The sequence below is a fragment of the Mustelus asterias genome, chromosome 16 (genome assembly GCF_964213995.1).
Source record: "Mustelus asterias chromosome 16, sMusAst1.hap1.1, whole genome shotgun sequence".
Lineage (NCBI taxonomy): Eukaryota > Metazoa > Chordata > Chondrichthyes > Carcharhiniformes > Triakidae > Mustelus > Mustelus asterias.
Genome location: NC_135816.1, coordinates 94950945 through 94973423, shown reverse-complemented (window position 1 = coordinate 94973423; position 22479 = coordinate 94950945).

The following is a 22479-nucleotide window of genomic DNA, read 5'->3' as shown; positions in this document are numbered from 1 at the left end:
TCCCCACCGCCTCACACCCTCCCCACCGCCTCACACCCTCCCACCCGCCCCACACACACTCCCCATCGCACCTCACTCCCTCTCCACCGCTCCTCACTGCCTCCCCAACGCCCCTCAAACCCTCCACACCGCCTCACATCATCCACCCGCGCACCTCACGCCCTCTGCCCTGCGCATCAAAACATCCCCACCGCCCCTCACACCCTCCCCACCGCCTCACACACCCTCCCCATCGCCCCTCACACCCTCCCCACCGCCTCCCACCCTCCCACCTGCCCCTCACACCCTCCCCAATGCCCCCCACATCCTCCCCACCACCCCTCACGCCCTCTCCAGCGCCCCTCACACACCCCCGCCCCTCGCACCCTCTCCAACACCACTCACACCCTCCGCACCGCCCCTCACACCCTCCCCCTCGCCCCTTACACCCTCCCCACCGCCCCTCACACTCGCCCCACTGCCTCACAGACCCTCCCCACCACCCCTCACACCCTCCCCACTGCCTCACACACCCTCCCCACTGCCTCACACACCCTCCCCACTGCCTCACACACCCTCCCCACCGCCCCTCACACTCTCCCCACCGCCCCTCACACCTGCCCCACCGCCCCTCACACCCTCCCCAACGCCTCTCACACACTACCCACCGCCCGTCACACCCTTCCCACCGGCTCACACCCCCCCCGCCCCTCGCACCCTCCCCAGCACCTCCCACAGCCTCCCCTCCACCCCTCACACCCTCCCCACCGCCCCTCAAACCCTCCCCACTGTCCCTCACACCCTCCCCACCGCTCCTCACAACCTCCGCACCGCCCCTAACACCCCCGCACTCGCCCCGCACAGCCTCCCCACTGCCCCTCACACCCTCCCCCCTACCTCACAGATCCTCCCCTCTGCCCCTCACACACCCTACCCACCGCCCCTCACACCCTCCCCACTGCCAATCACACCCTCCCCACCGCCTCACACCACCCCACCCCTCGCACCCGCCCCAACACTTCACACACCCTCCCCCACCGCCCCTCACACCCTCCCCACCGCCCCTCACACCCTCCCCATAGTCCCTCACACCCTCCCCATCGCATCTCACACCCGCCCCACCGCCCCTGACACCCTCCCCACCGCACCTCACACCCTCCCCACCGCCTCACACACCCTCCCCCCGCCCCTCGCACCCTCCCCACCGTCTCACACATCCTCCCCATTGCCCCTCACACCCTCCCCACCGCCCCTCACACCCTCCCCACCGCCTCAGACACCCTCCCCCCGCCCCTCGCACCCTCCCCACCGCCTCCCACCCGCCCCTCACACCCTCCCCAATGCCCCCCATACCCTCCCCACCGCCCCTCAAGCCCTCTGCACTGCCCCTCACACCCTCCCCACCGCATCTCACACCCTCCCCACTGCCCCTCACACCCCCCCACCCCTCACTCCCTCCCAACGCCCCTCACACCTTCCCCACTGCCCCTCACAACCTCCCCACTGCCGATCACACGCTCCCCACCGCCCCTCAAAATCTACTCACCGCCTTACGCAACCAGCCCACCAGCATTTACACAGTCCCAATCGCCCCACACACCCTCCCCATCGCCCCTCACACCCTCCCCCTCGCCCCTCACACCCTCCCCACTGCCCCTCACACCCTCCCCACCGCCCCTCACACCCTCCCCACTGCCAATCACAGCCTCGCCATCGCCTCTCACACCGTCCCCACCGCCTCACACCACCCCACCCCTCGCACCCTCCCCAACACCTCACACACCCTCCCTACCGCCCCCACACCCTCCCCACCGCCCATCACACCCTCCCCCTCGCCCATCACACCATCCCCACCGCGCCTCACACCCTCCACACCGCCCAAGCACCCTCCCCCTCGCCCCTCGCCCCTCACACCCTCCCCACTGCCCCTCACACCCACCCCACTGCCTCACACATCCTACCCACCGCCCCTCACACCCTCCCCACTGCCAATCACATCCTCGCCATCGCCTCTCACACCATCCCCACCGCCCGTCACACCCTCCCCACCGCCTCACACCACCCCACCCCTCGCACCCTCCCCAACACCTCACACACCCTTCCCCACCGCCCCTCACACCCTCCCCACCGCCCCTCACACCCTCCCCACTGTCACTCACACACGCCCCACTGCCTCACATGCCCTCCCCCCGCCCCTCAAACCCTCCCCACCGCCCCTCACACCCTCTCAATCGCCTCAAACACCCTGCCCATTGCCCCTCACTCCCTCCCCACCGCCCCTCACTCCCTCCCCACCGCCCCTCACACCCTCCCCACCGCCCCTCACACCCTCCCCATCGCATCTCACATCCTCCCCACCGCCCCTCACTCCCACCCCACCGCCCCTCACACCCTCCCCACCGCCCCTCACACCCTCCCCATCGCCCATCACACCCGCCCCCCGCGCACCTCACGTCCTCTGCCCTGCGCCTCAAAGCCTCCCCAGCGCCCATCACTCACTCCCACCGCCACTCACACCTCCCCACCGCACCCCACACCCTCCCCAATGCCCCCCACACCCTCCCCACTGCCCCTCTCACCCTACCCATTACCTCACACACCCTCCCCACCACTCACATCCTCCCCACCGCCCCCACACCCTCCCCACTGCCCCTCACACCCTACCCATTACCTCACACACCCTCCCCACCACTCACAGCCTCCCCACCGCCTCACACACCCTCCCCACGCCCCTCGCACTCTCCCCACCGCCCCTCACACCCTCCCCACCGACTCACACCCTCCCACCCGCCCCTCACACCCTCCCCACTGCCCCTCACACCCTCCCCACCGACTCACACAACCTCCCCATTGCCCCTCACACCCTCCCCACCGCCGCACACACCCTCCCCATTGCCCCTCACACCCTCCCCACCACCTCACACCCTCCCCACCGCCCCTCACACCCTCCCCACCGCCTCAGACACCCTCCACACCGCCCCTCACACCCTCCCCACCGTCTCACACACCCTCCCCATCGCCACTCACAACCTCCCCATCGCCCCTCACACCCTCTCCACCGCCTCCCACCCTCCCACCCTCCCACCCGCCCCTCACACTCTCCCCACTGCCCCTCACACCCTACCCATTACCTCAATCACTCCCCCCCACCACTCACAGCCTCCCCACCGCCTCACACACCCTCCCCACGCCCCTCGCACCCTCCCCACCACCCCTCACACCCTCCCCACCGCCTCACACACACTCCCCACCGCCCCTCGCACCCTCCCCACCGCCCCTCACACCCTCCCCACCGGCTCACACACCCTCCCCATTGCCCCTCACACCCTCCCTGCAGTCTGTCATACCCTCCCCATCGCCCCTCACACGCTCCCCATCGCCCCTCACACCCTCCCCACCGCCTCCCACCCTCCCACCCGCCCCTCACACTCTCCCCAATGCCCCTCATACCCTCCCCACCGCCCCTCACGCCCTCCGCACTGCCCCTCACACCCCCGCACCCCTCACTCCCTCCCAACGCCCCTCACACCCTCCGCACTGCCCCTCACACCCTCCCCACTGCCGATCACACCCACCTAACCGCGACACACACGCTCCCCACCGACCCTCAAAATCTACCCATCGCCTTACGCAACCAGCCCACCACCCCTCACACCATCCCAATCGCCTCACACACCCTCCCGCCGCCCCACACACCCTCCCCATCGCCCCTCACTCCCTCCCCACCACTCCTCACACCCTCCCCATCGTCCCTCACACCCTCCCCACCACTCCTCACACCCTCCCCACGGCCCCTCACACCCTCCCCACCGCCTCCCACCCGCACCTCACACCCTCCCCAATGCCCCTCACAGCCTTCCCACCACCGCTCACACCCTCCCCACCGCCCCTCACAACCTCCCCACTACCCCTCACATCCTCCCCACCGACCCTCACACCCTCCCCACCGCTCCTCACAACCTCCCCAGCGCCTCTCACACCCTCCCTCCCGCCTCTCACACCCTGCGCACCGCCCCTCACGCCCTCTCCAGTGCCCGTCACACCCCCCCGTCTCTCGCACCCTCCACAACACCTCTCACACACTCCGCACCGCCCCTCACACCCTCCGCACCGCCCCTCACACCCTCCCCCTCGCACCTCACACCCTCCCCACTGCCTCACACACCCTCCCCACTGCCTCACACACCCTCCGCACCGCCACTCACACCCTCCCCAATGCCTCTCACACCCTATCCACTGCCCGTCATGCTATCCCCACCGCCTCACACCTCCTGCCCCTCACACCCTCCCCAACACGTCCCACACCCTCCCCACCGCCCCTCATACCCTCCCCACCGCCCCTCACACCCTCCCCACCGCTCCTCACACCCTCCGCACTGAACAAAGAACAAAGAACAATACAGCACAGGAACAGGCCCTTCGGCCCTCCAAGCCCGCGCCGCTCCCCGGTCCAGGATTGAATCCTGAATCCAGGATCTCTGCCCAATTTTCCAGCCTATCTACATCCTAATATCCTATCCACCGAGCTGTCCCTCACAGCTACGATGCTTTGTTCATCACAACCTATTTACTCTCCCCCACCCCCCCATTCCAGACCATGTGATCTCCAGGGAGAGGCGAAAACCCAGAGTGAACACCCCAGGGCCAATATGGGGGAACAAAATCTGGGAAATTCCTCTCCGACCCCCTGAGGCGATCGAAACGAGTCCAGGAGATCACACTGGCCCTGATCAGAAAATGCTTCCCAACCCTATTCATTTCCACTTCTGCTTTACGAACACCATCTGAATTCCCTGCCCCCGAGACAGGTTCCCAACTATCCGCAGTCTCGCTCTGTACTGGCACCAGCAAGATGATCATAGAATGAAGCCTTGAAACGAGAAACAAAGAACAATTAGCCCGCGCCGCTCCCCGGTCCAAACTAGACCATTCTTTTGTATCCCTTCATTCCCACTCCGTTCATATAGCTGTCTAGATAAGTCTTAAACGTTCCCAGTGTGTCCGCCTCCACCACCTTGCCCAGCAACTCATTCCAGCCCCCCACGACCCTCTGTGTAAAATATGTCCTTCTGATATCTGTGTTAAACCTCCCCCCCTTCACCTTGAACCTATGACCCCTCGTGAACGTCACCACCGACCCGGGGAAAAGCTTCCCACCGTTCACCCTATCTATGCCTTTCATAATTTTATACACCTCTATTAAGTCTCCCCTCATCCTCCGTCTTTCCAAGGAGAACAACCCCAGTTTACCCAATCTCTCCTCAGAACCAAGCCCCTCCATACCAGGCAACATCCTGGTAAACCTCCTCTGTACTCTCTCCAAAGCCTCCACGTCCTTCTGGTAGTGTGGCGACCAGAACTGGATGCAGTATTCCAAATGCGGCCGAACCAACGTTCTATACATCTGCAACATCAGACCCCAACTTTTATACTCTATGCCCCGTCCTATAAAGGCAAGCATGCCATATGCCTTCTTCACCACCTTCTCCACCTGTGACGCCACCTTCAAAGATCTGTGGACTTGCACACCCAGGTCCCTCTGCGTCTCTACACCCTTTATGGTTCTTCCATTTATCGTGTAGCTCCTCCCTACATTATTCCCACCAAAATGCATCACTTCGCATTTATCAGGATTGAACTCCATCTGCCATTTCTTTGCCCAAATTTCCAGCCTATCTATATCCTTCTGTAGCCTCTGACAATGTTCCTCACTATCTGCAAGTCCTGCCAGTTTTGTGTCGTCCGCAAACTTACTGATCACCCCAGTTACTCCTTCTTCCAGATCATTTATATAAATCACAAACAGCAGAGGTCCCAATACAGAGCCCTGCGGAACACCACTAGTCACAGGCCTCCAGCCGGAAAAAGACCCTTCCACTACCACCCTCTGTCTTCTATGACCAAGTCACTTCTCCACCCATCTAGCCACCTCCCCCTTTATCCCATGTGATCCAACCTTTTTCACTAGCCTACCATGAGGGACTTTGTCAAACGCTTTATTAAAGTCCATATAGACCACATCCACGGCCCTTCCTTCGTCAACCATTCTGGTCACTTCTTCAAAAACACCACCAGGTTGGTGAGGCATGACCTCCCTCTCACAAAACCATGCTGACTATCGTTAATGAGTTTATTCCTTTCTAAATGCACATACATCCTATCTCTAAGAATCTTCTCCAACAACTTCCCCACCACGGACGTCAAGCTCACCGGCCTATAATTACCCGGGTTATCCTTCCTACCCTTCTTAAATAACGGGACCACATTAGCTATCCTCCAATCCTCTGGGACCTCACCTGCGTCCAGTGACGAGACAAAGATTTGCGTCAGAGGCCCAACGATTTCACCTCTCGTCTCCCTAAGCAGCCTTGGATAGATTCCATCAGGCCCTGGGGATTAGTCAGTCTTTATATTCTCTAACAAACCTAACACTTCCTCCTTTGTAATGGAGATTTTCCCCAACGGTTCAACACTCCCTTCCGAGACACTCCCAATCAACACATCCCTCTCCTTTGTGAATACCGACGCAAAGTATTCATTTAGGATCTCCCCTACTTCTTTGGGCTCCAAGCATAAGTCCCCACTTTTGTCCATGAGAGGTCCGATTTTTTCCCTAACAACCCTTTTGTTCCTAACGTATGAATAAAATGCCTTGGGATTCTCCTTAATCCTGTCTGCCAAGAACACTTCGTGACCCCTTTTTGCTCTTCTAATTCCCCATTTGAGTACTTTCCTACTTTCTTTGTACTCCTCCAGAGCTCCCTCCGTTTTTAGCTGCTTGGACCTAACATACGCCTCTCTTTTCTTTTTGACCAGTCCCTCAATTTCCCTGGTTATCCACGGTTCTTTAATCCTACCCTTCCTATCCTTCTTTTTTACAGGCACATGCCTGTCCTGCAGCCCTAACAACTGTTCCTTAAAAGACTGCCACATACCAGATGTGGATTTACCCTCAAACAGCCTCTCCCAATCAAGAGCTGCCAATTTCTGCCTAATCCCACTAAAGTTAGCCTTCCCCCAATCCAACACCTTACCCTTGGGACACCACTCATCCTTTTCCATCACTTTCCTAAAGCTAACAGAATTGTGGTCACTGTTTGCCACATGTTCCCCTACCAAAACTTTGAAGACCTGACCGGGCTCATTCCCCAGTACCAGGTCCAGTATAGCCCCCTCTCTAGTCGGGCTGTCTACATATTGTTCCAACGAACCCTCCTGTACACATTTTACAAATTCCTCCCCATCCAGAGTCCCTGCCCTCAGCGATTTCCAGTCTATACCAGGGAAATTGAAGTCTCCCACTACAACAACCCTATTTTTCCTGCACCTATCCAGTATCTCCTGACATATCCATTCTTCCACTTCCCTTGGGCTGTTGGGGGGCCTGTAGTACACCCCCAACATAGTGACTGCGCCTTTCCTATTTCTAAGCTCCACCCAGAGTGACTCGTTACACGACCCCTCTGAATTGTCCTCCCTCTGCACCGCTGTAATATGCTCTCCAACTAATACTGCTACTCCCCCCCTCTTTTGGCTCCTCCTCTGTCTCGCCTAAAACACTTGTACCCTGGAATATTCAGCTGCCAGTCCTGTCCCTCTTTCAACCAAGTCTCTGTCACCGCAACCACATCCAAATTCCTCGTGTGCATTAAAGCCCCAAGTTCATCTGTCTGACCTGCTACGCTCCTTGCATTGAAGTATAAGCACTCCAGACCTCCAGGCCCAGTGAGGTCGTCCTCCCCCAGAGTGCTCTTCTTCTTTGCCAGCCTTGTCCCAGCCCCAAGCTCGTCCCCAGCCTCCACCCTTATAGACCTTATAGACTGCTTCATACACCCTACCCACCGCCCCTCACACCCTCCCCACTGCCTCACACACCCTACCCACCGCCCCTCACACCCTCCGCACTGCTTCACACAGCCTACCCACTGCCCCTCACACCCTCCCCACTGCCTCACACACCCTACCCACCGCCCCTCACACCCTCCGCACTGCTTCACACAGCCTACCCACCGCCCCTCACACCCTCCCCACTGCCACTCACACCCTTCCCACTGCCCCACACCCTCCCCACCGCCTCTCAAACCCTCCCCACCGCCCCTCACACCCGCCCTCCGCGCACCTCACGCCCTCTGCCCTGCGCCTCAAACCCTCCTCAGCGCCCATCACTCACTCCCACCGCCACTCACACCTCCCCACCACACCCCACACCCTCCGCACCGCACCCAACACCCTCCCCGACGCCCCTCACACCCTCCCCACTGCCTCACACACTCCCCCCTGCCACTCACAGCCTCCCCACCACCCCTCACACCCTCCCCACCGCCCCTCACACCCTCCCCACTACCTCACACACTCCCCCCACCACTCACACCCTCCCCCCGCCCCTCACTCCCTCCCCATCGCCCCTCGCACCCTCCCCACCGCCCCTCGCACCCTCCCACCGCCTCACACCCTCCCACCCACCCCTCACACCCACCCAATCGCCTCACACACGCTCCCCCCGCCCCTCACACCCTCCCCATCGCCCCTCACTCCCTCCTCAGCGACCCTCACTCCCTCCCCACCGCCCCTCAAACCCTCCCCACCGCCTCACACCCTCCACCCGCGCACCTCACGCCCTCTGCCCTGCGCATCAATACCTCCCCACCGCCACACACACCCTCCCCACCGCCACACACACCCTCGCCATCGCCCCTCACACCCTCCCCACCGCCTCCCACCCTCCCACCTGCCCCTCACACCCTCCCCAATGCCCCTCAAAGCCTCCCCACCACCAGTCACACCCTCCCCACCTCCCCTCACACCCTCCCCACTGCCCCTCACACCCTCCCCACCGCCCCTCACACCCTCCGCACCGCCCCTCACGCCCTCTCTAATAAGAAGTGACCAAAATGGTTGACGAAGGAAGGGCCGTGGATGTTGTCTCTATGGACTTTAGTAAAGCGTTTGACAAAGTCCCTCATGGTAGGCTAGTGAAAAAGGTTGGATCCCATGGGATAAAGGGGGAGGTGGCTAGATGGGTGGAGAACTGGCTTGGTCATAGAAGACAGAGGGTGGTAGTGGAAGGGTCTTTTTCCGGCTGGAGGCCTGTGACTAGTGGTGTACCGCAGGGCTCTGTATTGGGACCTCTGCTGTTTGTGATTTATATAAATGATCTGGAAGAAGGAGTAACTGGGGTGATCAGTAAGTTTGCGGACGACACAAAACTGGCAGGACTTGCAGAAAGTGAGGAACATTGTCAGAGGCTACAGAAGGATATAGATAGGCTGGAAATTTGGGCAAGGAAATGGCAGATGGAGTTCAATCCTGATAAATGCGAAGTGATGCATTTTGGTGGGAATAATGTAGGGAGGAGCTACACGATAAATGGAAGAACCATAAAGGGTGTAGAGACGCAGAGGGACCTGGGTGTGCAAGTCCACAGATCTTTGAAGGTGACGTCACAGGTGGAGAAGGTGGTGAAGAAGGCATATGGCATGCTTGCCTTTATAGGACGGGGCATAGAGTATAAAAGTTGGGGTCTGATGTTGCAGATGTATAGAACGTTGGTTCGGCCGCATTTGGAATACTGCGTCCAGTTCTGGTCGCCACACTACCAGAAGGACGTGGAGGCTTTGGAGAGAGTACAGAGGAGGTTTACCAGGATGTTGCCTGGTATGGAGGGGCTTGGTTATGAGGAGAGATTGGGGAAACTGGGGTTGTTCTCCTTGGAAAGACGGAGGATGAGGGGAGACTTAATAGAGGTGTATAAAATTATGAAAGGCATAGATAGGGTGAACGGTGGGAAGCTTTTCCCCGGGTCGGTGGTGACGTTCACGAGGGGTCATAGGTTCAAGGTGAAGGGGGGGAGGTTTAACACAGATATCAGAAGGACATATTTCACACAGAGGGTCGTGGGGGCCTGGAATGTGTTGCCGGGCAAGGTGGTGGAGGCGGACACACTGGGAACGTTTAAGACTTATCTAGACAGCTATATGAACGGAGTGGGAATGGAGGGATACAAAAGAGTGATCTAGTTTGGACCAGGGAGCGGCGCGGGCTAATTGTTCCTGGTTTCTCGTTTCAAGGCTTCATTCTACGATCATCTTGCTGGTGCCAGTACAGAGTGAGACTGCGGATAGTTGGGAACCTGTCTCGGGGGCAGGGGATTCATATGGTGTTCGTGGAAGTGGAAATGACTAGGGTTGGGAAGCATTTTCCGATCGGGGCCATTGTGATCTCCTGGACTCGTTTCGATCGCCTCAGGGGGTCGGAGAGGAATTTCCCAGATTTTTTTTTCCCCATATTGACCCTGGGGTTTTTCACTCTGGGTTTTCGCCTCTCCCTGGAGATCACATGGTCTGGAATGGGGGGGTGGGGGTGAGTTAATAGGTTGTGATGAACAAAGCATCGTAGCTGTGAGGGACAGCTCGGTGGATAGGATATTGGTATGTAGATAGGCTGGTAAATTGGGTGGGGATCCTGGATTCAGGATTCAATCCTGGACCGGGGAGCGGCGCGGGCTTGGAGGGCCGAAGGGCCTGTTCCTGTGCTGTATTGTTCTTTGTTCTTTGTTCTTTGTTCTCTCCAGCGCCCCTCACGCACCCCCGCCCCTCGCACCCTCTCCAACACCACTCACACCCTTCCCACCTCCCCTCACATCCTCCCCACTGCCTCACACACCCTCCCCACCGCCCCTCACACCCTCCCCACTGCCTCACACACCCTCCCCACTGCCTCACACACCCTCCCCACCGCCCCTCACACCCTCCCCACCGCCCCTCACACCCTCCCCACCGCCCCTCACACCTGCTCCACCGCCCCTCACACCTGCCCCACCGCCCGTCACACCCTCCCCACCGGCTCACACCCCCCTGCCCCTCGCTCCATCCCCAGCACCTCCCACAGCCTCCCCACCGCCCCTCACACCCTCCCCACCGCCCCTCACACCCTCCCCACCGCCCCTCACACCCTCCCCACCGTCTCACACACCCTCCCCATTGCCCCTCACACCCTCCCCACCGCCTCACACCCTCCCCACCACCCCTCACACCCTCCCCACCGCCCCTCACACCCTCCCCACCGCCTCAGACACCCTCCCCACCGCCCCTCACACCCTCCCCACCGCCTCACACACCCTCCCCATGGCCCCTCACACCCTCCCCATCGCCCCTCACACCCTCCCCACCGCCTCCCACCCTCCCACCCGCCCCTCACACCCTCCCCAATACCCCTCATACCCTCCCCACCGCCCCTCATGCCCTCCGCACTGCCCTTCACACCCTCCCCACCGCATCTCACACCCTCCCCACTGCCCCTCACACCCCCCCACCCCTCACTCCCTCCCAACGTCCTCACACCTTCCCCACTGCCCCTCACACCCTCCCCACTGCCGATCACACCCACCTAACCGCGTCACACACGCTCCCCACCGCCCCTCAAAATCTACCAACCGCCTTACGCAACCAGCCCACTACCCCTCACACCCTCCCAATCGCCTCACACACCCTCCCGCCGCCCCACACACCCTCCCCATCGCCCCTCACTCCCACCCCACTGCTCCTCACACCCTCCCCACCGCCCCTCACACCCTCCCCACCGCCTCCCACCCTCCCACCCGCACCTCACACCCTCCCCAATGCCCCTCACACACTCCCCACCTCCCCTCACACCCTCCCCACCGCCCCTTACACCATCCCCACCGCCCCTCACATCCTCCCCACCGCTCCTCACACCCTCCCCACCGCCCCTCACACCCTCCCCACCGCCTCTCACACCCTCCGCACCGCCCCTCACGCCCTCTCCAGTGACCCTCACACCCCCCCGTCCCTCGCACCCTCCACAACACCTCTCACACCCTCCGCACCGCCCCTCACACCATCCCCCTCGCACCTCACAACCTCCCCACTGCCCTTCACACCCTCCCCACCGCCCCCAGACCCTCCCCACTGCCTCACACACCCTCCCCACCGCCTCACACCTCCCGCCCCTCGCACCCTCCCCAACACCTCCCACACCCTCTCCCCCGCCCCTCACATCCTCCCCATCACCCCTCACTCCCTCCCCACCACCCCTCACTCCCTCCCCACCGCTCCCTACTCCCTCCCCACCGCCTCTCACACCCTCCCCCTGCGCACCTCACGCCCTCTGCCCTGCGCCTCAATCCCTCCCCAGCGCCCATCACTTCCTCCCACCGCTCCTCACAACCTCCCCACCGCCCCTCACACCCTCCTCACCACATTACCTCCTCCCACCCACCCCTCAAACCCTCCCCACCACCCCTCACACCCTCCCCACCGCCTCACACACACTCCCCACCGCCTCACACAACCTCCCCATTGCCCCTCACACCCTCCGCACCACCGCTCACACCCTCTGCACCTCCCCTCACACCCTCCCCACCGCTACTCACACCCTCCCAACTGCCCCTCACAAATTCCCAACCGCCCCTCACACCCTCCCCACCGCTACTCACAGCCTCCCAACTGCCCCTCACAACCTCCCCACCGCCCCTCACAACCTCCCCACCACCCCGCACACCCTCCGCACCGCCCCTCACACCCTCCCCACAGCCTCACACACCCTACCCACCGCCCCTCACAACCTCCCCACTGTCTCACGCACCCTACCCACTGCCCCTCACACCCTCCCCTCTGCCACTCACAACCTTCCCACTGCCCCACACCCTCCCCACCGCCTCTCAAACCCTCCCCACCGCACCTCACACCCGCGCCCCCCCGCACCTCACGCCCTCTGCCCTGCGCCTCAATTCCTCCCCAGCGCCCATCACTCACTCCCACCGCCACACACACCTCCCCACCGTTCCTCACAACCTCCCCACCGCCCCCCACACCCTCCCCACCGCCCCCCACACCCTCCCCACTGCCTCACACCCTCCCCACCGCCCCTCACACCCTCCCCACCGCCCCTCACACACTCCCCCCCGCCACTCACAGCCTCCCCACCGCCCCCCACACCCTCCCCACCGCCCCTCACACCCTCCCCACTACCTCTCACACTCCCCCCACCACTCACAGCCTCCCCGCCCCTCACTCCCTCCCCAACGCCCCTCACACCCTCCCTCACACCCTCCCCAATGCCCCTCACACCCTCCCCACCACCCCTCACACCCTCCCCACTGCCCCTCACACCCTCCCCACCGCTCCTCACAACCTCCCCACCACCCCTCACACCCTCCCTAACGCCCCTCACACCCTCCCCATCGCCTCTCACACCCTCCCTCCAACCCCTCACACCCTCCCCACCGCCCCTCACACCCTCCCCAATGCCCCTCACACCCTCCCCACCGCCCCTCACACCCTCGCCACCGCCCCTCACAAACTCCCACTCGCACCTCACACCCTCCCCACTGCCTCACACACCCTCCCCAATGCCCCTCACACCCTCCCCACCGCCCCTCACACCCTCCCCAATGCCCCTCACACCCTCCCCACCGCCCCTCACACCCTCCCCAATGCCCCTCACACCCTCCCCACCGCCCCTCACACCCTCCCCAATGCCCCTCACACCCTCCCCACCGCCCCTCACACGCTCCCCAACGCCCCTCACACTCTCCCCAACGCCCCTCACACCCTCCCCACCACTCCTCACACCCTCCGCACCGCCCCTCACACCCTCCCCAATGCCCCTCACAGCCTCCCCACCGCCCCTCACACCTTCCCCACTGCCCCTCACACCCTCCCCACCGCCCCTCACACCCTCCCCAATGCCCCTCACACCCTCCCCACCGCCCCTCACACCCTCCCCACCGCCCCTCACACCCTCCCCAACGCCCCTCACACCCTCCCCAATGCCCCTCACACCCTCCGCAACGTCCCTCACACCCTCCCCACCGCCCGCACACCCTCCCCAATGCCCCTCACACCCTCCCCATCGCTGCTCACACCTTTCCCACCACCCCTAACACCCTCCCCGCCACCCCTCACGCCGTCCACCCTGCGCCTCACACCCTCCTCACCGCCCCTCACACCCTCCCCATCGCTCCTCACACTCTCCCCTCCGCCCCTCACACCCTCCCCACCGCCTCTCATACCCTCGCCACCGCCTCTCACACCCTCCCCACCGCCCCTCACACCCTCCCCACCGCCCCTCACACCCTCGCCACCGCCTCTCACACCCTCCTCACCGCCTCTCACACCCTCCTCACCGCCCCTCACACCCTCGCCATCGCCTCTCACACCCTCCCCACCGCCTCACACACCCTCCCCACCGCCTCACACACCCTCCTCACCGCCCCTCTCACCCTCCCCATGACTCACACACACGAGTTGCAAGCGTATGTACCATGTACTCCTCCGGAGCCTCAAACATGCCATTGATGAAGATGAACATCTCGCCAAGGCCATCCCCACACCCTCACTTCTTGCTTTGAAACAACCACACAACCTCAAACAGGCCATTGTCCGCAGCAAACTACCCAGCCTTCAGGAGAACAGTGACCACGACCCCACAACCCTGCCACAGCAACCTTGCAAGACATGCCAGATCATCGACACAGATCCCATCATCTCACGCGAAAACACCATCCACCAGGTACACGGTACATACTCTTGCAACTCGGCCAATGTTGTCTGCCTGTTATGCTGCAGGAAAGGATGTCCCGAGGCATGGTACATTGGGGAAACCATGCAGACGCTACAACAACGGATGAATGAACACCGCTCGACAATCACCAGGCAAGACTGTTCTCTTCCTGTTGGGGAGCACTTTAGCGGTCGCGGGCATTCAACCTCTGATCTCCAGGTAAGCGTTCTCCAAGGTGGCCTTCACGACACACGACAGCGCAGAGTCGCTGAACAGAGACTGATAGCCAGGTTCCGCATACATGAGGACGGGCTCAACCGGGATATTGGGTTCATGTCACACTATCTGTAACCCCCACAACCTGCCTGGATGTGCAAAATCTCACTAGCTGTCCTATCTGGAGACAATACACATCTCTTTAACCTGTGCTTAATGCTCCCTCCACTCACATTGTCTGTAACTTTAAGACTTGATTAACTGTAAAGACTTGCATTCCAATCATTATTCATGTAAATTGAGTTTGTGTCTTTGTGCCCTGTTTGTAATCTGAACTCCCACCCACCTGACGAAGGGACAGCCTGTTCCGAAAGCTTGTGGCTTTTGCTCCCAAATAAACCTTTTGGACTTTAACGAGGTGTTGTTAGACGTCTTACTAGATTTAAACACAGGCATTTGATATTTTATGAAGTCACGTACTTAAATGCAAATATTTAATTTTCAAATATATTTTCTGCAAGATTCAAGTTTAGTCATCATCCGAGAGCTGCGGGCATTTAACCTTAAGATGTAGAACAGTATATGGAGCTTTTGAAATATGACTGTTCGCAATGTATCTCCACAAATTAACTGGACATCACAAACATGAACAATCTCCTAACAACTGCTGCTTGTAATCACACAATGCGTGCCATGTGCATGAAGATTCCTTTCCAAATTGGTGCCATCTTACAACATTTTTTTTGTTTGATTCTGCATTAAAACAAATTTCCAATTATTGTGGAATAATTTTAAAATGGATGCTTTGTGGCATCTCCCTAGTATCTCTGATGTATGGTGAATGAAGCAATCACAGAAAAGTCAGCAGAAGTGTCACTGCATAGGCAAGTGATATCAATGGCTGGGGCATCATCTCTGGACAATCTAAGGCACCAGGACCGGTTCTCAGACTGCCAGGGCAGAACAAGGGCACAAAGTCAGAACTAGCAGGAGCAGTCCGTGTCCACAATCTTGCGTTCTCTGGCATCTGTAGCCGGTGGTGAGTTCCCTACTTGCACCACTGCTGTCCCTGAGATGTAGGTACATCCACAGTGCTGTGAGGGAAGGAATTCCTTGATTTGCATTGAGTGACAGTGAAGCAATGGCGAAATATTTCCAAGTCAGGGTGGCGAGTGACGTGGAGGGGAACTTCCAGCTTTTCTCAGATATCTACTGCTCTTGTCCTCTAGTAGCGGTCGTGGGTTTGGAAGGTGCTGCGGAAGGATCTTTGTAAGTTACTGCAGTGCATAGAATCATAGAATCCCAATAGTGCAGAAGGATGCCATTCAGCCTATTGGGTCTGCAATGACCACAATCCCACCCTGGCCCTATTCTCGTAACCCCACATATTTACTCTGTTAATCCCCTTGACACTAGGGTCAATTTATTATGGCCAGTCAACCTAACCTGTACATCTTTGGAATGTGGGAGGAAACCGTAGCACCCGAAGGAAACCCACATACACATGGGGAGAATGTACAAACTCCACACAGACAGTGACTCGATGCCGGAATTGAACCCAGGTCCCTGGCGCTGTGAGGCAGCAGTGCGAACCACTGTGCCATTCTGCCACATCTTACATATTAGTACACAATCCTGTGACTGTCCATCAGTGATGGAGGGAGTTAATCGTCTTAGCGGCATAGAAATCAGACAGGCATCTTTGTCCCAAGAATTCTATGCTATTGCTGTTATTGCTTTGAGACATGCATGAGGATACAGATATTGATATTACAGTCGCATATTACTCAATGTAAATATACATCAATAGTAGCAAAATTATTGAAGTAATATACAATAGCTGTGCTCTACGAACAGGCATTCCAACATTCGTTACAAATGCAACTTTTGCCACCATGGCAGATGAATAGTAAAAGGTGACCTTGAATAATACATCAACATTCTATTGAAATGCAATTACTGATAAGGCTGATGCTTAAACCTGGCAATTCTCCCTAAAAGACATGATATCGGTCTTCCTTCATTGGATATATATGGGGATCCATGCAATCTGAGATTGGACGGCACAATATGTTTCGAGTCAGCAACATTTTGCCAGCACCAGTTTCTTCGAAGAGCAATCCAGTCCATTGCAGCCCCTCCCCGCCCCCTGTCTCCATATCTTCCCTACAGAACAGGATTTTTTGTCTTTCATGCCATTGTTTGTTTTCAGTCTGAAGTGTCATGCCACCTGAAAGTTTTCATATATTTTGGACAATGTCTGCTTAATTGTTGCCAATTATTGTCAATTACCAATCATTCAATGGTCAGGGTCAAACTTCTCATTTCATGGAAAGAGTTGTAATCATGTTCTTATTTCCCTCGAAATTAAATGCTTTTGTACCTTGCATATCTTAATTTAATATTAATTGTATCGTGAGTGGATTAATATCTAGCAACTTTTCAATGACATTATACAGGATTATTTTAATCCCAAATTCAATTACTTATTTATGGATAGTGATGCATTTTGGTCGCAATCACCCCAATTCAGAAGTAACAGTCTGAGCCCCAGTTTGCTGTGGTTCAATCATTCACAAGCAAGTTTCTTACATGCAGACTAAAGTCCCAATGATTCGACGAGTCAACCCCTTGCCCATAATGATGAGCAACCAAGTAGGCTAAACTAATCATTCTTTTCACTTATCAGTATGTTCAATCAGCAGGTTCCCTTCATGTAGCTACTTCCAACTGAAGCATTATGTAATGAAGTACATAATGCTTCTGGCAACAGTGCAATGTTTTACTGCCCCTTGTTCCCATAGGTTCTTGGCCGAAGATAATCTTATTTTGAGAAGCATTATGTCTGCATGGTTCCAATGTACTCTCTCTGTTTCCAGTTCTCGGCTTTAATAGCACCAAAATTCTGTCCCTGACAGTCACCACTAGAGGGCACATTGGTAAACGCGTGTGAGTGTGATTTTGACATGCTCCGCTAGAGGGCAGATTGGTAAAGACGTGTGTGTGTGTGCGCGCGCGCGTGTGTTCATTTGTGTGTGGTGGTTATTTGTGTGTATATGTGATGGGGGGGCGATTTTGTCATTCTCAACTAGAGGACAGCTTGGTAATGGTGCCCCATAGAGTCACAGAGTCATAGAGCAAAACAGCATGGAAATAGGCCCATGGCCCAACCGCTCCATGCAAATCATAGTGCCCTCCCAGCTAGTCGCAATTTCCCACATTTGACCCCGCTAAGACTTTCACATCCATGTGCTTATCCAAATGCTTTTTAAATGTGGCTATTGAACCTACCTCAACCACTTTCTCTGGAATCTCATTCCATTGATGCACCACCCTCTACGTGAATAATTTGCCCCTCAGGTCCATTTTAAATCTTTTCCCTCTCACCTTAAATCTATGCCCTTGACCTTTAGTTTTCAATTCCCCTCCCCTGTGTTCATCCTATCTATGCCCCTCATGATGTTATATACTTCAATAAGTTTATCCCTAATTCTCTTACGTTCCAAGCAATAGAGCCCTAGCCTGTCTAACGGGTCCATACAACTCAGGCCCGCTAGTTCTGGCAACATCCTCATGAATCTTCTTTGCACACTTTCCAGGTTATCAATGTGTTTCCTGTAACAGGGTACTAAAACTGTATGCAATACTCCAAGTGCGGCCCTACCAACGACTTATACAACTGTAATGTTCCAACTCCTATACTCAATGTCCAGACTGATGAAGGCCAGTGTGCTAAATGACTTTTACATCACTCTGTCTACGTGTGACGCTGCTTTCAATGAGCCATGTACTTGTACTCCTTGGTTCCTCTGTTCCTCAACACTCCCCAGGACCCTGTATAAGTCGTATCCTGGTTTGACTTTCCAAAATGTAACACCTCACAATTGTCTGTATTGAAATCCATATGCTAATCCCCAGCCTCTTTCTCTAACTGATCAAGACCCTCCTGTAATTTTTGATAACCTTCTTCTCTATCAAAGAATAATATCCCCTAATTTCGTATCATCCGCAAGCTTACTAACCATGCCTTGTACATTCAAAATCCAAGCTATTTATATATGAATAATGAAAAACAATGGTACTAATACTGACCCCCGAGGCACGCCAATAGTCACAGGCCTCCAATCCGAGCAACAACCTTTGACGATCTTCCTCTGCTTCCTTGAACCTAATTGGCTAGCTCTTCCTGGCTCCCATGCGACCTAACCTTCCAGACTAGCCTGCCATGTGGGACCTTGTCAAAGTCCTTGCTAAAGTCCAAATAAACAACATTGACTACCCTAATCTCATCCATCCTCTTGGTTAGCACTTCAAAAAACTCTAAAAGTTTCGTCAGATACGACTTCCCACGCACAAAGCCGTGCAGATTATCTCCAATGAAACTTTGACTATCCAAATATTGGTAGATCCTGTCCCTCAGAATCCCCTCCAGTAACTTACTCACCACTGATATCAGGCTCACCGGACTGTAATTACCTGGCTTGTCTTTGCTATTGTTCTTGAACAACGGAACAACATTAGCCACCCTCCAGTCTTCTGGAACTTTGCCAGTGGCAAGATATGAAACAAATATCTCTGGAAGGGTCTGTGCAATTTCTTCGCTAGCCTGCCGCAAAATCGGAGGATGCCTGGATCAGGCCCAGGGGATTTATTCACCTTAATACGTTTTAAGACTGCAGATACCTCCTCCTTAGTGATATGCATGTGGCCCATAAATCACCATTTGTTTCCGTTATTTCTTTAGCATGTATGATGTTCTCCGCAGTAAGTAAAGAGGCGAAACTTTCATTACAATTTCTCACCCATTTCCTGTGACTGCACACACAGACTGATCTTTAAGCGGACCTATTCTCTTTCTAACCACCCTTTTACTCGTAAGATAGCAATAGAAACTCTTTGGATTTTCTTTAACCTTACCTGCCAGATTCATCTCATACCCTCTTTTTGCCCTCCTGAATTCTGTCTTAAGTGCACTCTTGCATTTTGTTATAGTCATCGAGGGATTGACTTGTCCCCGATTGCCTAAACCCAATGTATGCTTCCTTCTTTTTCCTGACCAGAGCCTTAATGTCCCTCGTCAGCCAGGGATTGCTAAACTTGCCAGCCTTTCCCTTCATCCTAACAGGAATATATTGCGCCTGGACTCTTGATATCACACTTTTAGAAGCCTCCCATTTGCCAATCGTTCCTTTCAGTTCAAACAGGCAAACGCAATCGACCTCTCCTAAATCCTGCCTGATGCCCCCAAAAATGGCCCTGCTCCAGTTTAGGACCTTAACCTGTGGACCCGTCCTATATTGTTACATAGTTATTTTTAAAATCATATTGTTATGATCACTGGACCCGTGTGCGTGTGTGATTCTGACACTCTCCACGAGAAGGCATATGGCAAAGGTGCTTCTACCACTGTCATCAGAGGGCAGATTGGTACAAAATATGGGTGCGTGTATCTTTGCAATGTCTGCACTGCGATTTTAAATTTGTCCCTTCTCCTTCCTGCACTGTTCTACGTCTGGTCTCGATGCCACTTCACCTCTGAAGCTTTATGCTGGACGTTCACAGCCCTTGAAAAGCCAGAATTTCATATTGCTTCAGTGAGCTGAGCACTGGGAGCGGAGGATGCAATATAGATTATTATAATATCAAAACTTCTCAAAACTATCCATTCCACAGGAAATGAGCCCTAGTGATTTATATCTGTAACGAGCTGTGCGAAATCTGGCAGGATTTGGAAATGACTTGTTCAATTATTCCAAAATAACCAAGTGTTCTGACGATGTTCTCTACCAATTGTGTATGTGTTCAGATGGACCTCTTCGAACTGGGGTTAATCTAAATGAGAGCATGGCTGAATATCATAAAATTATCAATATCAAGTATTATAGAACTAGAGCAAAATAGGAATTAGGAACTGAAGCATGCAAGTTCAGCCCTTCGAGCCTGCTCTGCCACTTAATCAGATCATGGCTGATCTCTCCCTGCTCTGAAATCCACCAACCCACTTGTTCCCCATATCCATCTTTCCTTTTTTTAAATTAGAAATAGTCTTTTGAAACTACTCAACGAATCAGACTCCACCGGGATATGGGGCAACGAGTTCCAGACATTCACCACCCTCTGCTAGAAGTAGTTCCTCCTCATGTCAGTTTTAAATTTACCGACTCACAAACTATACCTGTGACCTCTTGTTCAAGATTGCCCCATAAGAGGAAACGTTTGGTCTGCATTTACTTTATCAATCTCGTTTTAAATTTTACATACCAAATTAGGATCCCCTCTTATCCTTCTAAACTCCAGCGAGTACAAGCCCAAACTGTTTAATCTGTCCTCATATGTCAATCCCTTCATCCTCGGAACCGATCTGGTGAACCTCCTCTGAACTGCCTCCAATGCCACCATCCTTCCTCAAATAAGGAGCCGAAACTGGTGTCACCAACGTCCTATACAAGTGCAACAACACTTCTCTACTTTAATACTCCAGTCCCTTTACAAGAAATGGAATCACCCTATTTGTCTTTTTTCATCACATGCTTCACCTGCATACCAACTTTCTGAGATTCATGAACATAAACATCCAGATCCGTCTGCTTGGGCGGATTTTGAATCTGCTTTCCATTTAGGTAATGATTTGCCTTTCAATTTTTTCTGCCAAAATGGATGACCTCACCGTTATCAACATTTAACTCCATCTGCCAAAAATTAGCGCATTTTCCGAGCCTATCTACATCTGTCTGTAGAATCTTTATATCCTCTTCATTGCCTGATTTCCCACTTATTTTAGTATTATCGGTGAATTTTGCTATGTTACACTCTGTCGTTGCTTGCTGATCATTTATATATTTTGAAAACAGTTGAGGTCTGAGGATTGACACCTGCGGCACCCAACTAGCTACATGTCGCCAGCCAGATAAGGCGCCATTTATCCCGACCCTCTGACTTCTCTCAGTCATGATGTGGAGATGCCGGCGTTGGACTGGGGTAAACACAGTAAGAAGTTTAACAACACCAGGTTAAAGTCCAACAGGTTTATTTGGTAGCAAAAGCCACACAAGCTTTCGGAGCTCTTAGCCCCTTCTTCAGGTGAGTGGGAATTCTGTTCACACAAACAGAGCTTATAAAGACACAGACTCAATTTACATGAATAATGGTTGGAATGCAAATACTTACAACTAATCAAGTCTTTAAGAGACGAAACAATGTGATGCTCCCTCCACTCACATTGTTTCGTCTCTTAAAGACTTGATTAGTTGTAAGTATTTGCATTCCAACCATTATTCATGTAAATTGAGTCTGTGTCTTTATAAGCTCTGTTTGTGTGAACAGAATTCCCACTCACCTGAAGAAGGGGCTAAGAGCTCCGAAAGCTTGTGTAGCTTTTGCTACCAAATAAACCTGTTGGACTTTAACCTGGTGTTAAACTTCTTACTGTGTTCTCTCAGTCAGCCAATCATCAATCCAATCTAGTACTCTACCCCCAATCCCCTGCGATCTCAGCTTCTGGATCAGACTTTTATTAGTCACCTTGTCAAACGCTTTCTGGATGTCCAGATGTATCACATCCATTTGCTCCTCACTATCCACCTTGCTGTTTACGTGCTCAAAGAGCACAAGCACATTTGTCAAGCATGAATTTCCCTACATAAAACTATGCTGACAATGGTGGATAGAGTTTTGTCTTTCCAAATACTCAGTCATCTCTTCCTTAATGATCGATTCCAGGAAATTCCACACCACAAGGTCAAGCTAACTGGCCTATAATTT